The sequence below is a fragment of the Saccostrea cucullata genome, unplaced genomic scaffold (genome assembly GCF_032062105.1).
Source record: "Saccostrea cucullata isolate Sc308-1 unplaced genomic scaffold, CSIRO_AGI_Scuc_v1 ctg1025, whole genome shotgun sequence".
Taxonomy (NCBI): domain Eukaryota; kingdom Metazoa; phylum Mollusca; class Bivalvia; order Ostreida; family Ostreidae; genus Saccostrea; species Saccostrea cuccullata.
This window is the reverse complement of record NW_026921686.1, coordinates 7,856-30,044: the sequence shown is the minus strand read 5'-3', so window position 1 is coordinate 30,044 and position 22,189 is coordinate 7,856. Positions and strand designations below refer to the sequence as shown.

The 22,189-nt window shown below is 32.4% G+C and overlaps 1 pseudogene; it reads left to right on the top strand.

The window, feature by feature from the left end:
* The first annotated feature begins 5,988 nt into the window (after positions 1-5,988).
* On the top strand, positions 5,989-12,521 carry LOC134260562 (actin-2-like; annotated as a pseudogene).
* Positions 12,522-22,189: the final 9,668 nt, after the last annotated feature.

Below are 22,189 nucleotides of genomic sequence, written 5' to 3'. Positions count from 1 at the left end.
ATAAACGAGGTACTTTAAATGTTTGGGGGAAAATCTTTACATAAAAATTTGCATAAAATTTTGTTATTTCAAAATTGTTTACGATGCAACATTACTCGATTAAAGAAAAAAGGGAATCCAGAAATGGTATACTTATTTGCAATATATCTAAAAATCATTCGTACGTTTATAGAGACAAAACATTAACTTCGCTCAAGAATTGATTTTTTTAAAATTACCTTTTTTTCTTGTGCATTGGTGACACATATATATATCTGACCAGGGTTCTCCACAAGGGGTTTTTACCATGGCGGCTCGCCATGGTTAAATTTATGTGCGCCATGGTTAAACGAGCTGCACCATGGTTAAAATTGGCAGCCGCCATGATTAAATTTTATTGCATTTTAGTCCTGACACTTACTTTTTTTAATGACTTGAGTAGTTAATTGTGTTTATACTACTACTGCAATGCACCCTGCATGCCTTGTAGGAAAGCGGGTTGTGCTAAACAAACACGCCGTATCAGTGACTATGCTGTGAAGCGTGTCAATCAGCTGATCAATATTTGAGAGTTTATTATCCTGTACACACATATATAAATAATTTTGGAAAACTTCAACATGTTCACTATATTTAGATTAGATGGTTTATAAAAGATGACAATTACGAGCATGATAGTCGTCATGCATGCTGTATCAAAAAAAAAAATAGTCTGTAAAAATTTAATATTCTTCTGTAGTTAATCAGTTTCACATGCTCTGTTTTTTTTAAAGTTTTATTCTTATATCTTTTTAACTTTCTTGTACATATATTTAGAATTCTTTAATGTTGACTTTCGATGTTAAAATATTCCTCTATTCATATTATGCATTAAAGAAAATAATTATCTCTATTTGACACTGATTTAAGAATTTTATTTTTTCGTTGGGGGGGGGTGCTGATCACTGATTCCAATATCACTCCCAACACAGCATACATGTAAATACAAAATTTTATTTTAGGGATACGTCTCACTCTGAAATTAGTGGGACCTCAGTAAATTAAATACAGTAATAAACCATGGATCTGTATTTTCACTTTGAAAAAATGAGTTGAAATGATTTGTTAAAAACAAAAAAGAAAGAGGATGATGACAGTAACAATAATATTATAAAAAGTATCTGTAGAACGTGACAAATGCGGATTTAGACAGGGCTCACTGCAGTTTGAGAGAGAGAGAGAGAGAGAGAGAGAGAGAGAGAGAGAGAGAGAGAGAGAGAGAGAGAATTGCTGATAAGTGGAGACATTCGAAAATATATCCCAATTTTTTTTTTGTATCCTTGATTAAATTGCAAATGAGTATATCATAAAACTTCTGCAAGTTTTTGCTTCTGACATGCATGGCCTGACACATAGCGGGGATTCAACATGTATTGAACTCTTTAGAGTTTCAATTATAAGTAGATAGTATAGACGGTCGATTATCTTTTCTTGTCTGCGATAACAACAGGGTAAGTGAACATTTGTCAAAACAAAAGAGTTACAAAAGGTAAACTGAAAACATCTCAGGTTATAAAACAATTGTCGTACATTTACAATGAACCACAAATCGCCACTTTCTGACCGTGCGGTATTTGTTTCCAAACATTCCGATTAATTTATAACATAATTATAATTTTAATACGAAATCTAATCTATCATAACTTAAACCAATAGGTAAGGACGTCAACTTCAATATGTAATAAATTAAAACCTTAACTGAATCACTTTTAGCAATATATCTATATAAAATCAAAAATCATAGGTTGACTCATATAAAATATTTTTAACATAAGTTTGACTTAGCTAAGACCTAGCTTAGTTCGCTTTATGTTACGGTTTTAGACATACTTAAGTAGTACTTAGACAGGTCCTAAGATTGTGCCTAAAACGTACTTACGACCCTACTTAAGTCAAAAACTTAGCAAGCTTTATGTTACGAGCCCCTGAGTTTTAAGGGGGCTCTCTACCTATAATTAAAAGTATAACTGATTTTTGTTGCATGCACTTGTTTCTAATAATAGGCTCCATATCCGATAAAATAAGGTTCCAAAGTATTTCAATTATTTTTAGAAATATTTAAAATATTTTATTTATTTGGTTAAAACACCTCCTATCTATATTTTTAAAAGTCCGGTGCTTTAAATTTCTCTACAAAGTTTAATGTTATAAATTATTGAAATTATAACCAACAAAGTTAAAAATAAAATCAACATAATCTTTATTTAAATTTACAAAAATAGACAAAAGAAAAACCAAAACAGCATTTTCTTGAGAATAGCTGGTTGGATCTTCTCCAATATCTGAAAAGATATATAATATCAAAGTGTATAAACAATGAAAAAAAAGAAATTGAACAAAATTGAAAAACTGTCAAAAATTTTAAACATTACAAAAATTCAGGTTTGAGAGATCCGCTTCAAGGGTGGGTTCAAATATCTTGGTACTGTTTTTTTTTTTTATAAACTTCAAATAAACTCTACTATAACTTGTACAAGTATTGAAAAAAAAGTCAAGCAAGGACATTGTAAAATGTTCGTTTTGTACATGTACATGTATTGTTTTTCAAATGAGTTTAAGCGAAAACCATCACGTTTCCAGTCAATGACAAAGACATGTATTTCGTGAATTCATGGTATTGAGAAAGGTAGATTTACTTACCGTTTTTATCCAACTTGCATGTGTTATCCAGTGCTAGATATAACAAAACATGTAAACATGGTAAATGACCAAAAGCGGGTAAAAGAAATTCCTATAACCAAGTTCACCTTCGTCTAAAACCTGCACGTTTCCCATACAAACAGCTGATAATCAATGTTGATCAAACGTTTGGGTAATGCAAAATTCCACTTACTGTCCAAACGTTTTGGTGATTTCATGAAGGGTTTAAATTTAACCGGGTATAACCATTCATTCGGGTGTATACAAATCGTGAACATAGTATCCTCTAGTCGATGGGAAGATGATACATATGTCTTATCTTATCAAATTTGCATTTTTGGGGGATATATTTTGCTGGAAAGCATATATGTTTATTGAAGAAAACAGACATTTCTGAGTTTATGGCGTTTTAAGACGTAATGATGAATTACCATATGGACAAGCCACGTTTTTATATAATTTTCTCTCGCCTAAAAATCTTATTCTGATAAGTTTGTAAATATATTATTTAATAAGTAAATAAGTAGAAGTTGAATTCATTGAAAAACAATTCATTTTTTAAGAAAGGATACCTATTGGGCAATACACTGTATTAATTGAGGTGATACAATGTACATTCCATCCACAATATCGCATGTTGCGTTATACTCAGTGATTTATCGGTGTTAAGTTAATTTGAATCAGATCATTTGGGACCAAAATGGCGTTTCAACGGAAGTTCGCCATGTTGTCACGTTGTAGAGCGCCCCCTTAAGCGCCGGTAGAGTTGTAGTTTTAGAGTTACTTCCCGTAGTTATATGAAATATCGCGTGGCGCTATTTGTAGCACTGGGCACGTGGAGAAGTAAACAAAACTTGGTGAAAAATGCAATATCTAGAAAAATAAAACGTTTAGAAAAAAGGGACACTGGTCTAAATGTTCCATTGTGTGTTAACTCGAAAAAATACTACCTATTCATCAGTTTTAGTTATATTGAAAGAAAAGACAATTCTTATAATTATTAACTTCTGAAAAATATTGCCTGGAATGTCATGGTTACTGACTTACTGTATCATCATTTTTTTCTTTAAATTCCTTTAGAAGATTACTACAGTTTTTGGCAAATTTTAGTACATTTGTGCTGTAAGAATATTATTACAGGATAATTCCTTTCCAATTGAACTACATTTGTATTATTTTTTAACCATTTCTTTAAATATTTCTCGAGAACAACAAAGCCTTGATTATTCATAAGGTGTAGTAGAAATATTTAAGGTATTGTGCACTCAAGAGTGGCACAGTGGATCAAGGTTAACAAAGGAGTATATAGGTGTATAATGAGGAGGGGGCATTTTAGTAAAAGGCTACAAACTCCAAACAGTAGAATGACCTGACAACTCTTGGAATGGTCTAGCCTAATATTATACGTGTATAAGGGAAATATTTCAAAAGTCAGAAATTCAGAAGGTAGGTGAAGAAATCAGATGTTGGTATCAAAAAAGATTTTTCTTTATCCAAGGATCTGGATAGAGTAGTTGAAAACTTTGTCAGGACATATTTTCTCCTCTTAATGAACAGAGCCATTTTCCGATTAAATGTATTGGGATAGTTATCCTTCACTTACATATTTTATCATTGTTCATTTTTTTAAGTTTTACGTAGGGTTCATAGTAAATCGTGGCATGATAGATAAAACATAATAAAATGGGCCGATAAAATTTTAAATTCCGAGGGAGAGGGAGAAGAAATAGCAAATTTAAAAATACATGTTCTTAATGAAAATAAATGCACTTTAAATATTTTGAAGCAATTTAAAGCCAAGGTCTTATGGACAAATCGTTCTTAAAAATTTCAATAACTAATAGTTATGATATTATATGAACTTATCTAGCAATTTTTTCACCAAAATTTAGTGCATTCGGGTAGAACAATTTTCCGATTTTCTATCCTGATTTTTAAACTACATTACCAAGAAATCTTGGGTTTGTTATCTTTTATTGATTATTGTAAGTCTGTATTTGTAAAATGATAAAGAATTCTTATTTTGATAGAAAACATTATTGCATGCCAACGTCCTAATTTAAAGTTCTTTAAATAAAATTAACTTTCTTCGAAAGCTGATAGCGTCGATTTCTTGGGAACATACCCTCTGAAGACCCACTGATATTGCGTTTACTTATGTAAACAAAGGTATATGTGGAAACCACCACTTGACCCATTTCAACAAGTTTTCCCTGAAATATATATGAAGAGTCCAAAAATCATTTGCAAATTTATCGTAATTTTTTTATGTTTACAGAATTTTTTCGACTAATATTATCATTTATACTTTTGTTCAGTCAATTTTCTAAAAAAAAAAAAAAAAAAAAAAAAAAAAAGATACAGGGCTATCAACGTATAATAAAATGGAAATAAATTATTTTAAACGCTGATGACAGTGTTATTTAATTTGCACATTAAGATCCCCATTTTATATCAGAAAAGCTTAGTGAAGTTTTAGATCAGACTTCGCACTGGCCGGTAGATAATAAATTATCGTTACATTTAGGTAAGACTGAATACATTTTATTTGGTTCCAAAAGAAAGCTTCAAAATGTTGAAAAAATTCAGGTTGTATGTAATGACCATAACATTGATTGTAAAGAAAAAGTTAAATATCTTCGAGTTTTGATCGACAAATTTTTAAGTGGTGAATGCATTGCAATTTTTAGGCCCTTATTTACACACTGAATTGACGACGTGACGACGGATTTTTTCGTTATTTCCCGATCATGACAAGGAGCACACGGCGGATGTGACCGGTCCTCCTCTATGGCACCTTTTTTCACCTCTGATGTTTTGGAGGTCTGTGTTTGCTCCGCTCCTATTTCGTATTGTTTTATTGATTTTAGAGCTTGAAAACATTTTCTTATCTCGTCCATATTATTTCAATCACAAAATATATTGTGATTTTCCTTTAAAACTGATGTTATTTTAATATATCATAGATCAAAAAATTCTTTAAGAAGAAATTTATGAGTCTTGCCAAAATTGTCATGGAGTTACCATTTAGAAAGATTCAAAATTTGAAGAAGAATTTGTTATAGCTTAATGAGGTAACTTTTACGAGAGAGGGTGTGGGGGGGGGGGGGGGGTTGAGGGTGGGGGGGAGTGAATGCAAAATATACGTTATGAAATTTTGTTATGAAACTTTAGTGATCTCTAGACATTTAGAGTCGTACAGCTTTTGTTATTGAAGGCATGCCCTTATCAGTATGCTGTATATAAAGAGCCTTTAAAGGTGATTTTTTTCATTTACAAAAACACTCGGAGCATATGAATCAAGCAGTGAAAATCTTCTATCAGCTGAAAATGAATGACAACGACGTCCCAGCTATAGTTATAGATAATGGTACCGGAATGTGCAAAGCCGGATTCGCAGGTGATGATTTTCCTAGAACTGTTTTTTCCTCCATTGTTGCACGGCCCAGACACAAGGTAAAGAAAAAAACCCAGATTTATCAAGAATGATATTCTTCCATTGTTAATTATACACAGTCTACTGCTCAGATAAAGATAACTGATAAATCAAAAATTAAAAATATATAATTATCATACGGTTTCAGTGGTAATTTTTTTTAAGTAATCCTCTTAGATTATAACACACATCTGCAATAGTTCTGCCATTACATGAAACACGTGATTTAGGTGGCCACGTAACATGGTCCGAAGCGTTCCGTCACAGAAGCTAAATTTTTTTCAATTCAAATTTCTTACCATACAGGTTTTTTTTATAACAAAAACGGTCCATTTATCAGAAATGGCCAAATCTCGACAATAGTATTTGTAGATGAGGATATTCTTTAAATTTTCCGATGAGCATGGTGACCATCATGACTCAAGCCTTCTTTCTTGATAGCGTTGTTTCTTTAATGTAGAAATAGTATGTGTGCCTCCTTTTAATCATATCTGATATGTTTAAAGTCTAAAGTAAACGATGTTTTAGGGATAAAATAATTATATTATTGTAAAGATTTTCAGCTATTTATCTTAGTGTTAGTCGGGCGATCTTTCATATCAAGTTTTAACAAATCACACATCTCTTTCCAGCTTACTTCCACTGGGAAAAAGAACAAACATCATTTAAACACATCTCCCTTCTTTCACTAAAACCAATTATTGATTAAATTTCTGGCAAGTCTTTTGTCATTCATAATTCAATATTGCTGAATTCATTATGAATTTCAGGCAATTTTTGGGATGAAAGAAACAGTGAGTTATGTTGGGGACGAAGCTCAAAGTAAAAGGGGTATTCTCAGCCTCAAATATCCCATTGAACACGGAATTATATCAGATTGGAACGACATGGAGAAGATCTGGCATCATGCCATCTTTAATGACCTCCGTGTGGACCCAAAGGAACACGATGTCTTACTTACTGAGGCCCCGCTCAATCCCAAAGTCAATAGAGAAAAAATGATGCAAATTATGTTTGAAACTTTTCAATTTCCTTCTATGTACATTGCTATTCAGGCGGTGCTTTCTCTGTTCACCTCTGGACGTACAACTGGAATTGTACTTGATTCTGGAGACGGTGTTACCCACACAGTACCCATATATGAAGGTTACGCCCTTCCGCACGCAATCATGAGATTGGATCTTGCTGGACGTGACTTAACCGATTATCTCATGAAAATTCTCAGAGAGCGTGGTTACTTTTTCACAACTACAGCTGAAAGAGAAATTGTTAGAGATATTAAAGAGAGCTTATGCTATGTTGCTGTTGATTTTGGAAAGGAGATGGAGGCATCTGCGTCATCGTCATCCCTAGAGAAAAGCTATATGCTTCCTGATGGTCAGGTGATTACTATCGGCAATGAAAGATTCCGATGCCCGGAAGTTATGTTCCAACCATCTTTTCTTGGAATGGAATCTATCGGTGTGCATGAAACCATCTACAACAGCATCTTGAAATGTGATATTGATATCCGCAAGGACTTGTTCGCAAATACGTTATTGTCTGGTGGTTCAACTATGTTTGCCTGCTTTGTTGACCGTATTCAAGAAGAAGTTAAGTCTTTGGCGCCGTCTCCAAAGGAGGTTAAGATCCATGCTATACCTGAAAGAAAATACTCTGCCTGGCTCGGTGGTTCTATTTATGCCTCTATTCCTACCTACCATCAATCAAAGATCACCAAACAGGAATATAAGGAATTTGGTCCTTCTATTGTACATAGAAAGTGTTTTTAAGTCATAAATACAGAACAACACTGCAAATTTTAGCGTTGCCTGATGTTCTTTTACAATCAATATTTTAATATTTTTTTTAACCTTTTTAGACTTTTTTTGATAGCTATATAGCTTCCCACTTATTAATAACAGATATATTCTTAAAATCAGGAAGTAATGCATTTTTTCCTAATTTTGAAGTATAGAAGAAGAAATGAAGACCCCTTTAAATACAGAATAGAAAAGGATTGATTGAATAAGGCCCCCAAACATACACTATGATTATGTTTGTCACACATACTAATGCAATTTTTGCAATATTCAGAAACCTTTTTTACAATCTACATTACCCAGTATTGTACATGTAACATGTATTAAAATAAGAAGACAAATAAGCTTCGTTTAATTTTATTTTGAAAACGCCTTTTATTCATTATAGACACTAACTAGTTTTTATGTACAATTGCCAATGCAAATTCATTTTGACATAATAACTGATTTGAGGAACTTCTCGTTCATTAACATATTTGTGTGCTGTCGTGAACCCAACTCACAGTTATTGTACTATCGCAGAATTTCAAGAAACCGCCTTCATTCTCCATTCTCATAAACAACAAGACATTTAGGTATGTTGCACCTTGCCACTAATGGGACCTCAAATTTGTTCCAGTTATAATCCCCGTAGAGCAGGACAACAACATAGGGTAACATTGTACTATATGAATATGTAGCGTATTTAATTTAAAAATTTCTCAAGATTAGCTAGGCCATTTATTATCATATTAATTAAGAAATATTCTCAAATTGTATAGATTCAAGTTTAATCAAATCATAACCCCTGGGGAAATGGAAGGGGGCAAGGGCAGTGGGTCAAGGTTAACAAAGCAGTATATAGGTTTATAATGAGGAGGTGGCATTTTAATAAAAGGCTACAGACTCCAAACAGTAGAATGACCTGACAACTCTTAGAATGGACTAGCCTAATAGTATACGTGTATAAGGGAAAGATTTGAAAATTTAGAAATTCAGAAGGTAGGTGAAGAAATCAGCTGTTGATATCAAAAAAGATTTTTCTTTATCCTGGGATCTAGATAGAGTAGGTGAAAACTTTGTCAGGACATATTTTCTCCTCTTAGTGAACAGAGCCATTTTCCGATTAAATGTATTGGGATAGTTATCCTTCACTTACATATTTTATCATTGTTCATTTTTTTAAGTTTTACGTAGGGTTCATAGTAAATCGTGGCATGATAGATAAAACATAATAAAATGGGCCGATAAAATTTTAAATTCCGAGGGAGAGGGAGAAGAAATAGCAAATTTAAGATACATGTTATAAATTAAAATAAATGCACTTAAAATATTTTGAAGTAATTTAAAGCCAAGGTTTTATTGACAAATCGTTCTTAAAAATTTCAATAACTTGTAGTTATGATATTAAATGAACTTATCTAACAGTTTTTTTCACCAAAATTTAGTGCATTCGGGTAGAACAATTTTCCGATTTTCTATGCTGATTTTTAAACTACATTACCAAGAAATCTAGGGTTTGTTATCTTTTATTGATTATTGTAAGTCTGTATATGTAAAAAGATAAAGAATTCTTATTTAAATGAAAGCAAACATTATTGCATGCCAACGTCCTAATTTAAAGTTCTTTAAATAAAATTAACTTTCTTCGAAAGCTGAAAAGTTATAGGGCTATCAACGTATAAGAAGGAAATAACTTATTTTAAACGCTGATGACAGCGCTATTTTATTTGCACATAAAGATCCTGATTTTATATCAGAAAAGCTTAGTAAAGTTTTAGATCAGACTTCGCATTGGCTGGTAAATAATAAATTATCGTTACATTTATAATTAGGTAAAACTGAATGCATTTTATTTGGTTCCAAAAGAAAGCTTCAAAATTTTGAAAAATTCTAGGTTGTATGTAATGACCATAGCATTGATTGTAAAGAAATAGTTAAGTATCTTGGAGTTTTGATCGACAAATGTTTAAGTGGAGAATGCATTGCAATTTTAGGGCCATTATTTACATACTGAATTGACGACATGACGACGGATGTTTCGTTATTTCCCGATCATGACAATTAGCACACGGCGGGTGTGACCGGTCGGCTGAGGATGCTTTCTCGTCTATGGCACCTGATTCCACCTCTGATGTTTTGAAGATCTGTGTTTGCTCCGCTCCAATTTTGTATTGTTTTATTGATTTTTGAGCTTGAAAACTCTTTGTTATCTCGTCCACATTATTTCAATCACAAAACATATTGTGACTTTCCTTTAAGACTGATCTAATTTTATAGTATATCATGGATCAAAAAATTCTTTAAGAAGGAATTATGTGTCTTACCGAAAATGTCATGGAGTTACCATTTAAAAAGATTCAAAATTTGAAGAACAATTTGTTATAGTTTTATGAGGTAATTTTTACGAGAGAGGGTGTGTGTGTGTGGGGGGGGGGGGGGGGGTGGGTGGGTTGAGGGTGGGGGTGGGAGTGAATGCAAAATATACGTTATGAAATTTTGTTATGAAACTTTAGTGATCTCTAGACATTTAGCGTCGTGCAGCTTTTGTTATTAAAGACAGGCCCTTATCAGCATGCTGTATATAAAGAGCCTTTAAAGGTGATTTTTTCATTTACAAAAAACATCTCGGAGCGTATGAATCAAGCAGTGAAAATCATATCAGCTGAAAATGACTGACAACGACGTCCCAGCTAAAGTTATAGATAATGGTTGCAATGTTGAATGTGCAAAGCCGGATTCGCAGGTGATGATGCTCCTAGAACTGTTTTTTCCTCCATTGTTGCACGGCCCAAACACAAGGTAAAGAAAAAAAACCTGATTTATCAATAATATTCTTTCATTGTTAATTATACACAGTCTACTGCTCAGATAAAGATAAATAATAAATCAAAAATAAATAATAAATAATAATCATAGACCATTTATGAACTTCTTCACACTCAAGAAGTTGCGAACTACATGTAATTGAAAAACTTCCATAAAGAAATGACACATATAGGGTTTCAGTGTTGATTTTTAAAGTAATCCTCTTCGATTATACCACACATCTGCCACAGTTCTGCCATTGCACGAAGCACGTGATTTAGGTGGCCACGAAATATGCTCCAAAGCGTTCTGTCACAGAAGCTAATTTATTTTTCAGCTCAAATTTCTTACCATGCAAGTTTTTTTTATATAACAAAAACAGTCCATTTGTCAGAAATGGCCAAATCCCGGCAATGGCATTTGTAGATGAGGATATCCTTTGAATTTTCAGATAGGTATGGTGACCATCATGACTCAAGTCTTCTTTCTTGATAGCGTTGTTTCTTTAATGTAGATATAGTATGTGTGCCTCCTTTTAATCATATCTGATATGTATAAAGTTGATATTAAACGATGGTTTAGGGATAAAATAATTTTACTATTGTTAAGATATTCAGCTTTTTATCTTAGTGTTACTCGGGCGATCTTTCATATCAAGTTATAACAAATCACACATCTTTTTCCACCTTACTTTCACTGGGAAAAAGAACAAACGTCATTTTAACACATCTCCCTTCTTTCACTACAACCATCATGCCATCCAATTAATGATTAAATTTCTGGCACGTCTTTTGTCATTCATAATTCAATATTGCTGAATTCATTATGAATTTCAGGTAAGTGTTGGGATGGAAGAAACAGCGAGTTATGTTGGTAACAAATCTCAAAGTAAGAGGAGTATTCTCAGCCTCAAATATCCCATTGAACACAGAATTATATCAAATTGGAACGACATGGAGAAGATCTGGCATCATGCTGTCTTTAATGACCTCCGTGTGGACCCAGAGGAACACGATGTCTTACTTACTGAGGCCCCGCTCAATCCCAAAGTCAGTAGAGAAAAAATGATGCAAATTATGTTTGAAACTTTCCGATTTCCTTCTATGTACACTGCTATTCAGGCGGTGCTTTCTCTGTACGCCTCTGGACGTACTACTGGAATTGTAATTGATTCTGTAGACGGTGTCACCCACACAGTACCCATATATGAAGGTTACGCCCTTCCGCACGCAATCATGAGATTGGATCTTGCTGGACGTGACTTAACCGATTATCTCATGAAAATTCTCAGAGAGCGTGGTTACTTTTTCACAACTACAGCTGAAAGAGAAATTGTTAGGGATATCAAAGAGAGCTTATGTTATGTTGCTGAGGATTTTGGAAAGGAGATGGAGGCATCTGCGTCATCGTCATCCCTAGAGAAAAGTTATATGCTTCCTGATGGTCAGGTGATTACTATCGGTGATGAAAGATTCCGATGCCCGGAAGTTATGTTCCAACCATCTTTTCTTGGAATGGAATCTACCGGTGTGCATGAAACCATCCATAACAGCACCTTGAAATGTAATATTGATATCCGCAAGGACTTGTTCGCAAATACGTTATTGTCTGGTGGTTCAACTATGTTTGCCTGCTTTGTTGACCGTATTCAAGAAGAAGTTAAGTCTTTGGCGCCGTCCCCACAGGAGGTTAAGATCCATGCTCCACCTGAAAGAAAATACTCCGTCTGGCTCGGTGGTTCTATTTATGCCTCTTTTCCTACCTACCATCAGTCAAAGATCAGCAAATAGGAATATAAGGAATTTGGTCCTTCTATTGTACATAGAAAGTGTTTTTAAGTCATAAATACAGAACAACACTGTAAATTTTAGCGTCGCCTGATGTTCTTTTGCAATCAATATTTTTAATGTTTTTTTTTTTTTCTAAACCTTTTTATACTTTTTTTGATAGTTATATATAGCTTGCCACTTATTGATAACATATATATTCTTTAAATCAGGAAGTAATGCATTTTTTCCAAATTTTGAAATTATACAAGAAGAAATGAAGACCTCCTTTAAATACACAATAGAAAAGTATTGATTGAGTAAGGCCCCTAAACATACACTATAGTTATGTTATATAACACATACTAATGCGATTTTTGCAATATTCAGAAACCTTTTTTACCATCTACATAACCCAGTATTGTACATGTAACATGTATTAAGATAAGAAGACAAATAAGCTTCGTTTGATTTTATTTTGAAAACGCCTTTTATTCTTTATAGACACTAACTAGTTTTTATGTACAATTGCCAATGCAAATTCATTTTGACATATAACTGATTTGTGGAACTTCTCGTTCGTTACATGTAACATTTTCGTGTACTCTCGTGAACCCAACTCACAGTTATTGTACTATCGCAGAAGAAACCGCCTTCACTCTCCATTCTCATAAACAACAAGACATTTAGGTATGTTGCACTTTGCCACTACAGTGCTGCTATCCTATAAGTTGACAATTCTATCCTATCCTATCGTGAATCCTGCATCCACAATCCCATCCTGTGATTTCAGTCTAATCCTATCCTATCCTATCCTGCAACTCTCAGTTTTTTAATATTTAGGAATTAATTTGACAAAACGAAAATAAAGTGCCACGCCACAGCATGATACGCCCGTCAAAAATTACACAATTATCCTTTACAGTTTAGAGTGCAAGAAAATCATGTCAACCTTGATTCTAAGATTTCCATGATTTTTCCATTTAAAAAAAAAAAAATTTCTTTATCCATCCCCTGTGCTGTAGGCATAATTATAACAAATATTACATAACTGATAGATTTCTATACTGTTTGACTGTTAGATTTTGTCAAATGCCGGCCATCATAATAAACAATATCAAATTAGTCTTAACAACTTAATCTATGCCAAATTAATTTTGAAAAGAAAGGCTGGCCATCAAAGGACATATGCTACAAACTGACCAGCAGTTCTTCTGTCTAATCCCCAAAGGATACAGATAAGGCAGCGCTTGATCAGATAGCCTTCCTACATTGAACTCATTAATTAATCTTTGACTGGATGCTTGTCCACTCATTACTCCCTAAATATTAATGGATCTGCACTTTTTATCCTTAAACACTTTTAAAACATATAAAAAACTCCATGATTTCTTTTTAGATTTAATGCCAGACAGGTTTTATATTTAATTCATTTGGACAAGTAGGCATGCTGATTCAACCCCACCCCATAAATTAGTTTTTAATTAATTAATATTATATAATATCAAATTAATAGTTTATTATGCAATATCAAATAAGTTTTAATTACTTTTCATCAAATTCATTTTAAAACTTCGGCTAGCCAACAAGAGCTAAATTTAATCTAACAGCTAGGCTGGCTGTCCATTTGCCCAATATCCAAGGGATGTAGATAACACCAATGCTCTACTAGTTTCCTCCTCACACTAAACTCATTAATTTCTCTCTAATTTGACATGCAACTTTCTGCTATCAAAATTCTTCTTGACCAGTGCTTGATAATTATGCCCATGGGACAAACTGAATTCCTCCCTCATTAACATTGAAATTTGTTTAAGATTGCTGTAAAGTATATGATGAAAAAAATAAGTTTTTACTTGATTTAATACTTTTTAATAAAGTTACAACTCTATTTTTTACATTTTTAGGATTATGAAATTTAAAATTTAAAAAACTTAGTTTTTTAAAAAATTTCACTGAAATTAAAGGTCACATTGACCTTGAAATAGGTCGCGACACACCTTCTACTTAAGATGTATACTTCTGCCAAGTTTGATAGCTCTAGGTCTAATAGTTTTGTAGTTATGAGCCGGACAGGATTTTTCCATATTTGGCCATAGCATCTTTATTAAAGGTCAGAGCGACTAACTTTTTGTGCGCGACACACCGTCTACCCAAGAAGTATCAGTTGACAAAGTTTGATAATCCTAGGCCTTATAGTATTGAAGTTATGAGCCGGACACAAATGGACAGACGGACGGACGGACGGACATGAAGCCTATAACATAATACGTCCCGTCTTAAGACGGGCGTATAAAAAGGAATTACCAGAAAGAAAAATCAGATATAGTTATGGTATTCATTCAAATGTTATATATTTTAATGGAGAAAAATAATCGAGATCGGCATTCCATAATTCCCGACTGACCGCACAAATTAAATTTACGAATTATCATTACCATGTTAAAAATTAATGTTAACAAACAGATCGTAATTACACGTGGACAAGTACTGATTTTGCAAACATATGTAAAGAAATTGGCCTACCAGAAGAATTAAAGAAAAATATACTTAGTGTTTTAATTTTCCTTCTAACAATGATCGGGAGACCCGGGATCGCGACTTGCGTCCGATGTGTAATATTTAATTATTTTCAAAAATCATAGACCTATACGGTAATAATGTTTAAGTATGTGTTTCATGTAAAATCTTATTTTTTTCTATTAAACTGAGCACCATGAAAATAACATGCGTGTACATTTATAGTCTAACTGTGCCTGTGTAACAGGTTTTTCTGTATACACTTCTGAAAAAGAAGATATGACTAGACCATAAACCAAACAGACAAGTCAAAATGTAGATCTAGAATATCTTGACTTTCACATATTACATATTTTAAATGTGAAATTGTCTTATAATTTCAATATTAATTGTACGATTTTTTTATTTAAATTCATAATTTATTCTTTTTTAAAATTTCAGTTCATCATCCATCATCTATTGTATGTGATATTTTTCAAACATGCAAAATATATAGTTGCTAAATTCAAGATAATCAAAATGTTAATTTTTTTCATTTAACTTCAGTTTCTCCTCAGTTTATGGTCAGCTCAGCACCGTACAAATGTATTTCAATTTCCAATTTTTTTTATGTGTGAAAATTTAATAATTTATGTTTAATAGAATATATTTTCTAAATTTGATATTGGTTGACAGATTGACATTAATAAATATTGTAGTGAGGTCACACATGTTTCTAAGATCTTATAAAACATGCATGAGAAATTCAGAATTCACAGTATATACATGTAAAACTCATTCTTGAGTAAAGCAAGTTTGTATTTGACCTTGGCATTTGATCTTGAATGTTAATCAGTGTCAGATTGAGAAATATTAAAATGCTCCACACATATTCCTTAGATCTTATAAAACATGCATAAGAATTCACAGAACTTACAGCATTTATAACACATTCTTGGGTAAACTTTGTATTTGACCTTGACCATTGATCTTAAAATTTTGGGTATGTCTTTTAACCACAAGAAACCACAAGGAACCCCAAGGAACCACAAGGATACCACAAGGAACCACAAGGATACCACAAGGACATCTTATTTAATTTTAATGAGTCTAATTATGGTTTATATGTGCAATTTTTAGTCATCTGAGTTACACAGCTGACCAATTGCTATATGTTATTGTCCGACGTTGTGCCTCCTGTCCGTCTGTTTCCTAATCTTTTGAACCATTTCAGCTTCTTTTCTTGAACAGCTTATCCAATTTCAACCAATTTTGGCACAAAGCATCTATAGGTAAAGGGGAGCAAAATTTTCAGATTTCAAAATCTCTTACCCACAGGGCCTGAGGTGTGGGACCAAAACCATCAACATTAATGCAATTTTTAAAATATTTTTCCTTACTCCAAGCTGTCAAAACATTGGCATGCTTTTAAAATGCATTTAGTCAACTATAAAATATGTAAAACTTTAAGTTCAAAGGATAAAGGACTCTGGAGATGAGGTATTATTAACATTTTTAAAACTTTACCATTATAGTCCCGGTACGTTGCACCAAATAAAGGAAATTATCTCCTTTTGTCATTCAGAGTGTTGAGGGCTTATATGAAATAATTTTATGGGGTGGCCCGGTTGCTGATTCAATGACCATGCAGACTAACTATTAGTTAATCCATGATCATGCATTTCATTCCTTAAAGGTTTTGGGGATGTAGTTATTATCTCTTTGTCTTGTTACATATATTAGTATCAAGTTGGCCATTCCATGTATCTTTTACAGAGTTGGATTATACTTTTGTATTATAGGTGAAAGCATAATAAGAAACAAGAGGCCTCGGACTTGTGTTGTATACCGACCATTATTTTTTTTAATGCACTGCTTCTTTAATTTTGAAAAAACAAAACAATGAGAATATTCTAAAGTAGCATAAATTTGGATAAATCGCATATTATTGAAAATAGTACTGTATGTAATAAATATTTTAAGAGTAAAAATTATAATGATTGTAAATTGTGTATCTAATTACATAAACATAAGATATACCTTTAAGAACTAAATGGACAATCTGAAAATAGATTACAGGGATTTAAGATATTAAATTTATATGATTTTAGACATACATATAAATAATAAAATTAGAGATGCATGTACTCATAATTATGTAATACCCATAGCTTCATACCACCTATCTTGGTTATCTAAAAGGGTGCATATCATTATACCGCTACATTTTTTAAATTTACATTACCGCTACAAAAAACATTACATTACTGCTTACATATAAAAGTATACTTTACCGCTACAGTGCCTCTTTCGTTAGCCATCAACTTACTGGTATGTATGTACTTTTTAGTACAACATAAAAAAGAATAAGTCCTCTTTCCTGCTCACCACCATGGGGAGTTGAAAATAGATATTTGAGCTGGATTTTTTTTTCTTTTTTTTTATTTGAAATTTATTTTATTTCATAAAACACTTTTAAAATTTTAAAAATTAAATTAAGCTCTGTCTATATTTAAAACTCACAGTCTTCACATTCTTCTGTTTAGAATTCAAAATGAAAAAAATTATTGTACTTTACTACACATTGAGTGAATTCTGTTGATTGGAACTCATATTCCGTACCATACCTGGCTAATTCAATATGATTATGTAGCAGTAATGTGTTGTTTTCGGCCAAAAAATGTAGCGGTAATGATCGGTCAAAAATTTGAAAAAAATGTAGCAGTAATGAGTTGAAATTTTTGAGGATTTAGCGGTAATGTTGACCTCCCATTTAAGGATATCCGATCCTCAGCCAGGAAGGATAACTCCAAAAATACATATTTAATTTGAAATGCATCAAAATGAAGCTTGAAAATGAATTTTTTTCATGCAACAATTCTAATTATATTCATCTTTATAAGATTCAAGGTTTTTGGAAGTCTGAGAAAAGGTCTTATAAAAGTTGACATTTGTACCTTATAAAAGGAAAAATAATACAGTTTTAGAGACGTAAGATTTTCTTGAATCCAGCCTAAGATACCAATGCTTATTAGCATGATATGAAATAAGAAGTGATTTGTGGTGTCTTGCAATGATAGCAAAAGCCTTTTACACTATGTATTATAGAATACATGACGGAAATAGAAGACAAAAAATACCAATTAAGTATAAAAAGCATGACAGTTTCTCTGAATACCTGGATACCTATCGTTTTTTAACCTAAAATATATTTGTTGATCAATTTGCAATTAAAAAATGCAAAGCTTATATTCCTATTCGCTTTTTTTGCAAAAATATTGGAGATTTGATGATTTTCCCTATATAATATGATTAAATTTAATCTTGAACTTTAAAGAAACACTGTGGATAAATTTACATAACTTTGTGGATTCAGAGATACTTTTACATGTATGAGTACTTTTGATTACTTAACTGCTAATTTTATAAACCTGAGGATCGGACTACCTTAAAACAGAAGAAAGGGATAATTTCTTTTAATTACAGTATAATCATAAGAAGAGGGAAAGAATAATCATAAAATGAAATGTTATTTCTTTAATGTAGAATTAAAAAAGACAATCTAAATATACCTGCACATATGAATTTTTAGATTTTTTTTTTTTCAATTTTGCAAATTATTATATTCATTGGTAATTTCAAAACTAATTTAAATAATTTATTTAATCAATTTATTTGATTAATTAATATATTTAATTAATCTTGTACAAACAAGTAATTTACTTATTTTATTTTTGTATCTCGATTAAAAAATAGTTGAAGAGATTTTGATAAAATGAATTGTGTTAAAAGCTCAAATGTTACCTTCATAATGACAAAAATAAGTGATGGGGGAGGGAGCTTAATTGTTAAAATTAAAAAGGATAAAATTTAAAGAAAAATTATTTAAGGGGGGGGGGGCAAAATAAATTAATTGTGCTTTGTTCTTGCAGTTGAAAAAAACTGGTATTAATTAAAAATGCTCTGCTTAATCCTTGTTAAGAGCTACCCAAATCAACCAAGATAGTGTTTACCTCCAATAAACAGAGCAATGTAGGTGTCATGTAGGTAAACACTGCACCCCAGTAATGACTCAATATATTGTGTTCTCCACACCCAAGGGAGATATCCCAGTTCAAGAGCTACCCCAAATATACAGGGGTTGTCTACCACCAATATACATGTATTAAATGGTGAACGGCTGCATTTCATTTCCGGAATTTTTACTAATTATCAACTTTTCATTTCCGACATTTTTTTGTTTTCATTTCCGACATTTTACCTGAAGTAACAGATTTGAAGACTTTACCTATGAAAAATTTAAAGGAATACATATAATAAATAAATCATTAAAATCCAATTTCTGAGTTTTTGTAAATTTATCAATGAAACGACTGTGGCAAAATGTAGGCAACTACCTGAATTAAAGTTTGAGAGATTGACTCAATGTTTACTGAATTACTCTGCGCAGATGTAAAGCAGAAAAAAATAAAGTTCTGTGTAGAGTAGTGTAATAAATGTGCTCTCAACCGGAGTAAAAACTGGATTAGAGTACATCAAGTGTCTTGGACATAAGTTTTGTGCTGTCACTGACATTTATTTTAGTGCACATTAAATGAGTTGAAAAAGTTTTACTTTCATTGAATTCTTTAACCTAGACTTAGTGCTACATGTATGCATATATGTATATAATGAATAGATTTTTAAAAATAAATTTTTAATCAATATTTTGCGATAAATACTTTTAAAACTTCATTTTCGCTGACTAGGAAAACGTTAAATTGCCGCATAGGTAAATTCCGGAAATGAAAACAAAATTATGTCGGAAATGAAAACAAAAAATATCGGAAATGCTATGCAGATTTCCGGAAATGAAATGCAGCAAGGTGAACATTCTGACCAGTAATGGGTCAACCCATTATGTTCTATAGAAGCAGGGGAGGTAAATGTCACAGGTGGTGAAAAGTCAAAGGTGTTTGTGTCAGAATGGGTGCGGTTTGAAGGTGTATGATTGGTTGATATTTCAGTTTTACTAGTTTGGTACCCAATACGCATGCTTGGCGCCAAACACCCTTAATAACTCACTCCACCCTATGACAGTCAGGAGAAAGGAAGAGTATATCTCCTCTCCAGATATATAGTCTTTCATTTTATAATGAAGACAAATTAAACCTGTCTATACAGTAAGAATTAATTTACCACCGTTGCTCTGATTATATTAAATACCCTATCTATTAATTATCTAATTAAAGAGAACAGTTTAAATAATCTAAAAGAATTAAATGCGTGAGTGTAGCTAGTGTATGAGTGTATTCATTTATTTTACAGGTCACCTTCTATTACTTGTTATTCTTCTTATAATATTCATCAAAGTAACTGAAACAAACAAACAAATCAATATAATGGATGATATTTTGTACACACAAAGCAGAATTTACGTACCTTAAATCAATATATTTCCCTGACTTCCGGGTAATATCGCAGGTTCCTAACCAAATATAGAGCGTAATCCGGCCGTATTGCTGTACAAGAGCCGCTAAGTTTCTTTTCAGCCACGGATAGAAATCGGCGAAACGAGCTCCTGGTCTACATTCAAATTGCACAAATAATCTATTATGTTTCAACAAATCTAAATGTTTCTTTAAATAATAACCCTTACTATCACTAATTAATATTGATCTACTAACTACAGACTTGGATATGATTGGTCTTTCTAAATACTTCAATAATTTGCTGTTGCTCATATATACCTAGATGAACAAAGGAAAATTTACAATTAAATACAAATAAACTAAATAATGAATACAAAAATAAACACTGCTTTCACTTCCTCTTTTCCTGTAAATATTTGAATATCTGCAACAAATTATGAAATGAGTTTGATCATGGAAAAGTAATTCATAGAAATCAGCTGTCACTGTGTAACAAGATAACAAGTATCACCTGTAAGTCACAAAAATTAATAAGACTGGTTAATATTTGATAACATGTTTGTATGATATGATTTGATGATGATATGAGCTGAAATAAACTATATATGACACCTAATTTTACTACCAGGTTCTCCTGACAACAGCTATACTCTATTTCTCACCTCGCACCTGCTAACTCGAATTTCCTCTATCTTTCAAAACACAATCGTGATTACGTACTTGTTGTTAGTAGTGCAACTTGTTAAGAGACATGCAGGGATGTTATGAATGTCAATAACTGTATTGCTATAAATTACTTATTCTAACTGTTTAACTTTCACTTTAAACTTTTAGAAATTTTACACACACGTCATGCAACTTTCACACCATGCACATGAAAATAAACAATATCACATGTATGCAATTTAAGCAAACACAATGAAAATATTAAGATTAAGAGTTAAATAAAGTCACAGAATCCTTGGAAAACAGTCAATGGTCCAGCGTCGTCCAGAAAACGGTTTCCAGCGGCGAAGATCCACGATCCAGCGAAAGCGAAACTAGCTAGTGTCTGTGACGTCACAAATAAGTAAATAATCAAGTGCACGGGGCATAACGGTACATTCCTTGATGAAGTTAGGCCTCTGAATAAAACCCACAAACACAAAACACAGTGTTGAAATGCATCACATAATGAATGATATAAAAGAATGCATGAATGGATGGATGATTTCTCCACCGATGAGATCGAATCACCTTATGAATTCTTTTTAATTGAAATTACACCGTTGGGCGCCATTGTCACAGCTGCACTATAGTTGTTACTTCATATAAATAACAAAACAGCTGTTGTGGGTTCTTTTCTTTATCTATATTTCAATTACTTTCTTGATGATATAATAATAAGTACAATTAACAAGGTGACCGAATAGACAGGTTTAATTTGTCATCATTATTAAATGAAATGACTATGTATCTGGAGAGTAGATAAACTCTTCCTTTCTCCTGGCTGTCATAGGGTGGAGTGAGTTATTAAGGGTGTTTGGCGCCAAGCATGCGTATTGGGTACCAAACTAGTAAAACCACTCACACACTTCTCACACTGAAATATCAACCAATCATACACCTTCAAACCGCACCCATTCTGACACAAACACCTTTGACCTTTCACACTCTCAAACCAACCAATGAGCATTCAACCCCATGAATATCAATGAATGACTTTATAAATGACAGAACACATAGTAAATTCCAGAGTACTGTAATTCACTATGCTGTATAATAGATGAAGATGATGATGATGGAAATGAATTAATTAGTATATTAGGTTACAAATTATTAATGAATAAA